This window comes from Raphanus sativus, chromosome 3, assembly GCF_000801105.2.
Source record: "Raphanus sativus cultivar WK10039 chromosome 3, ASM80110v3, whole genome shotgun sequence".
Taxonomy (NCBI): domain Eukaryota; kingdom Viridiplantae; phylum Streptophyta; class Magnoliopsida; order Brassicales; family Brassicaceae; genus Raphanus; species Raphanus sativus.
In genome coordinates, this window is record NC_079513.1 from 12309745 (window position 1) to 12315134 (window position 5390).

Sequence of the window (5390 nt, forward strand, 5' to 3'; positions counted from 1 at the left end):
ACCGCAGAAGGCACATCAGAGGCAGATCAGTCGGCTGAGGATCAGCATGAAGTGAGTTACGTGAAGGGCAACGGATGGCAGTTCAAGAACTATCACCCGAACCCTAACGTGAGGAAACAAGCCCTGTTCAATGCCCCTAAACCAGACGATAAAGCTCAAGGAACCAGGGTCAGAACAGTGGATACCAAAGGCCTTATGGCAATCAGGGAAGAACCTTTGTCCTTAACCCAGCTCAGAATGCTCAGTTCCACAGCCAGAAACAGCCGGTTAATCAGCAGCTGCACAACCGACTCAGACTGCTCCGCATGATGACATGAAGAGCCTCGCCAATATGATGAGCCAGCTGCTCCAAGGACAGCAGATCCAAGGGAAAGCACTGAACCAGGTCACAAACGACATCAACACCAGGATGAATCATATGTTCAATGACCTGAGTGTGAAGTATGACAATGTCTCAAGCCATATGAGACAGATGGATATTCAGATTGCTTAGACTGCTGAGAACGTGAAGAGACAGCAAGGAACTCTCTGGGAAAACAGACAAGAACCCAAGGAGTGCAATGCAGTAGGGTTGAGGAGTGGAAAGCAACTGCCTGATCTAGACCCCAGGAGATTCACATCGGCTGAGAAAGGGAAGCAGAAGGAGTCGGATCAGCCTTCTAAAGCTGTACCCACAGATGAGGAAGACGCAGAACAACCTACTGAGACTGTTCCGCCTGAAGCAGAGCGACCCGCTGGGGGGTTCCACCGACTGCAGCACCTTCTCCTGCTCGTCAGTATGTACCGAAAGTGCCCTACCCTGTTCCAGCTAAGGCTACACGCAAGGATAAGGAAGAGATGAAGTGCAGGAAGATGCTGGAAGACCTAACTGTCAAGCTCCCTCTGATGAGTGCGATCCAAATGATACCATCCATGCGTAGCTTCGTCAAGGGACTGATCTCTGGGAAGATATCTGATGACAGCGAGTTCATGATTGTCTCTAAAGGAGTGCAGTGCGGTGCTCCAGAACAGAAGGATTAAGAAGTTGGGTGATCCGGGAAAATTTGTTCTCTCGGTTCAGATTGGCAGAACACTCTTTTCATGCTCACTCGTCGATCTAGGGTCGAGCATAAACCTCATGCCATATACTGTGGCTAAGCGCCTTGGATACACGGATTTCAAGCCTACCAGGATGTCACTAGTGTTTGCTGATCGATCTGTGAAGTCTCCAGTTGGAATCCTCGAAGATCTTCAAGTTCTGGTTGGGAATACAATTGTTCCTGCCGATTTCGTTGTTCTGGAAGTGAGGAAGATTCCAATGATCCCCTGATCCTAGGCAGACCATTCCTCTGCACTGTTGGAGCTATCATTGATGTCCGACAAGGGAAGATTGATCTCCACCTTGGAGATATTGTGATGAAGTTTGAGATGGATCAGATGCTCAAGAAGCCGATGCTGGATGGACAAACTTTCACTGTCCAAGAAGATGGTGATCCCTAGAGCCGCATGAAGGAATGATCGAGGAGATTCTCACTGAGGATCCACTTGAACTCGCCTTAGTCAGAGCTGAAGCCGAGCAAGAGCTTAGAGAATGTTGATGCTGATGCCTATGCCAAGTTCCTGGATTCAGCCAGGACTATGGAGAGGATGGTGGCGAATCTAAGTCTGGGGGAGAACAGTGACTCCAGCACAGCGACTGGAACAACCGCACCTCAGAACTCGTCTGTTCCGGCAGCTCAGACTGATGACTCATGGAGCGAGCTGAAAGCTCCAAAGGTAGAGCTCAAATCCCTTCCCAAGGGACTCAGGTATGCATTTCTTGGACCCAACTCCACATATCCTGTCATTATAAATGCTGACCTGAACAATGCAGAGACTGCTCTGCTTTTGTGTGAGCTGAGAAAGTATCGTAAGGCTTTGGGTACTCTCTAGCTGACATACCTGGCATTTCACCTGATTTGTGCATGCATAGAATACACCTGGAAGATGAATCGATGACTTCTGTAGAACATCAGAGGAGGTTAAACCCGAATCTAAAAGATGTTGTAAAGAAAGAGATAATGAAACTTCTAGAAGCAGGTGTGATCTATGCGATCTCTGATAGTAAGTGGGTTAGTCCTGTGCATGTAGTTCCTAAGAAAGGGGGATCACTGTGATAACAAATGAAAAGAATGAATTGATCCCCACTAGAACAATTACTGGTCATCGCATGTGCATTGATTTTCGTAAGTTGAATGCTGCGACTCGTAAGGATCACTTCCCACTTCCTTTTATTGATCAAATGCTTGAGAGATTGGCTAACCACCCTTACTATTGCTTTTTAGATGGTTATTCAGGTTTCTTTCAGATTCCCATCCATCCAGATGATCAGGAGAAGACGACGTTCACATGCCCTTATGGAACATATGCATACAGGAGGATGCCATTCGGCTTGTGCAATGCCCAGCGACCTTCCAGCGATGCATGATGTCGATTTTTACTGATCTGATCGAAGACATAATGGAGGTTTTCATGGACGATTTCAGCGTCTATGGAAGCTCCTTTCATGTCTGTTTGTCAAATTTGTGCAGGGTACTGAAGCGATGCGAGGAGAAGCATCTGGTGCTGAACTGGGAGAAAGTGCCACTTCATGGTGAGAGATGGGATTGTTCTGGGACACAAGATATCCGAGAAAGGCATTGAGGTGGACAAGGCAAAGATCGAGGTCATGATGAGTCTGCAACCACCAACTTCAGTGAAGGGAATCAGGAGTTTCTTGGGACACGCTGGTTTCTACAGGAGGTTCATCCAAGACTTCTCTAAGATCGCGAGACCACTCACTCGGTTGCTCTGCAAGGAAGCTCAGTTTGCCTTTGACAGTGACTGCTTAGCCGCATTCCATACGATCAAGGGAGCCCTAGTCAGTGCACCAGTTGTCCAACCTCCAGACTGGGATCTCCCTTTTGAGATCATGACAGATGCAAGTGATTTTGCAGTGGGAGCAGTCCTTGGACAGCGTAAAGACAAGAAGCTTCACGTGATCTACTATGCAAGCAGAACTTTAGATGAAGCTCAATGCCGATACGCAACCACAGAGAAGGAGCTCCTTGCCATCGTGTTCGCTTTTGAGAAGTTCAGATCCTATCTGGTTGGATCAAAGGTGATTGTGCACACAGACCACGCGGCTCTCAAATACCTGCTCACGAAGAAGGATGCTAAACCGCGCCTCTTAAGATGGATCCTCTTGCTCCAAGAGTTTGATCTAGAGATAAGAGACAAGAAGGGAGTTGATAATGGAGTGGCAGATCATCTCTCCAGGATGAAAGTGTCAGATGAGACAGTTCTTGATGTGGAACAACCGATGGAGTACGTCAATGCGATTGGTCTGCGCAACATGGAGCAGTCATCACCTGCCATTAAGGATTGTTCCCGCGTAGAAGGAGCATTCGTTGCAGTGATCCAGAAGGAGTACCCGAATCTTCCATGGTTTGCTGAGATTGCCAACTTCTTGGCAGCTGAGAAAGAGCCTTTGAGGTTCACTGGGAATGAGAAGAGGAAATTTTTGAGGGAGGCAAGGCACTACTTCTGGGATGAGCCGTACCTCTATCGGCAAGGCAAGGATGGGATCTTCAGAAGATGTGTTCCAGAGGCTGATATTCCAGGGATCCTTCACCACTGCCATGGTTCCTCTTATGCTGGTCACTTCGCCACCTTCAAGACTGTTTCCAAGATCCTCCAAGCCGGTTTCTGGTGGCCTACTATGTTCAGAGATGCTCACGCCTTCATATCTCGATGCAATTCATGCCAAAGGATGGGGAGTATAAGCAAGAGAAACGAGATGCCTCAGAACTACATCTTGGAAGTTGAAGTGTTCGATTGCTGGGGGATCGATTTCATGGGACCTTTCCCAGTCTCTCACAAGAATGAATACATCCTAGTTGCTGTGGACTATGTCTCCAAGTGGGTGGAAGCAATTGCTAGTCCAACTAATGATGCGCGAGTTGTAACCAAGATGTTCACCTCCATTATCTTTCCAAGATTTGGAGTGCCTAGAGTGGTTATAAGCGATGGTGGAACTCATTTTATCAACAAAGTGTTCCAAGGATTGCTGAGTAAGAATGGTGTGAAACACAAGGTTGCAACCGCCTATCATCCTCAAACAAGTGGTCAAGTGGAAGTTTCCAACAGAGAGATCAAGAACATCCTCCAGAAGACTGTCAACGCCACCCGCAAGGATTGGTCCCTTAAGCTTGACGATGCTCTCTGGGCATACAGAACAGCCTACAAGACCCCTCTAGGGACCACTCCCTATCACCTGGTCTATGGCAAGGCGTGCCACCTACCTGTTGAGCTAGAGTACAAGGCGGCTTGGGCTGTCAAACTACTCAACTTCGACATCAAACCTGCCAAAGAGAGGCGAACCATTCAGATCCACGAGTTGGAGGAGATCAGGCATCTGGCCTATGAGAGTTCTAAGATCTACAAGGAAAAGACCAAGGCGTTCCATGACAAGCGGATCATCAGCAGAAGCTTTGTTCCGAACGATCAGGTCTTACTCTTCAATTCGCGGGTTAAGCTGTTCCCTGGAAAGCTTAAATCTAGATGGTCGGGACCTTTCACCATTAAGGAGGTCCGCCCTTATGGAGCTGTTGTGTTGCTGGACACAAGAGGAGGAGAATTCGTTGTTAATGGTCAGCGTCTCAAGCCATATCTTGCTGACACAACAATCGCTGAAGGTGTAGAGATACCCTTGAGCGATCCCCCTCAAGCCTAATCGGCTCATTGAAGTCAAGCTAGTGACAGAAAACAAGCGCTTGGTGGGAGGCAACCCACTGGTGAGTGTGAATATTGTTTTCTCTTTGTCTTTATCTTTCTAGGAACTAACTTGCAGGTTGAAAAAAATCAAGAAAATTCGAGATCACTCCAGGGGAGCACTCCAGCGGTTGTTCCGCCGATTGTTCCCAGGTAAGTTCTCGAACAAAAAAAAAATAATAAAAAAAAAAAAATAAATAAAAAAAAAGGGAAAGGGGAAGCGGTTTTGATTGGTTATTAAAAACCCAAACATTCCACTTCCCCACTTCATCTCTCTCGCCGCAAACCACCCCCCCCCCCCTTAGAACCCTAAAAATCGCACAATCACCTATCTCTTTTCTCATCGATTTTGGTTGTAAACTCTTGGGATTCTCTTGAGATTGGGTTGTTTTGCAGGAATCATATCTCCAATCAAGATGCCTCCAAAGATGCGGAACGCCAGAGTCACCAAGAGCACGGCTTCTCCAGCCGCGAGTGCTCCACCAGGGTACCCGTGGCCGAACAAGACTGAGGGAGCGCCCATCGACCTAAATGATCAGATGCTTCTTGACTTCAACGTCGAGGGATGGGACAAGGAGTCGGCGGCGGTTTACAACAAGCTCCTCCTAGCAGAGATCTTG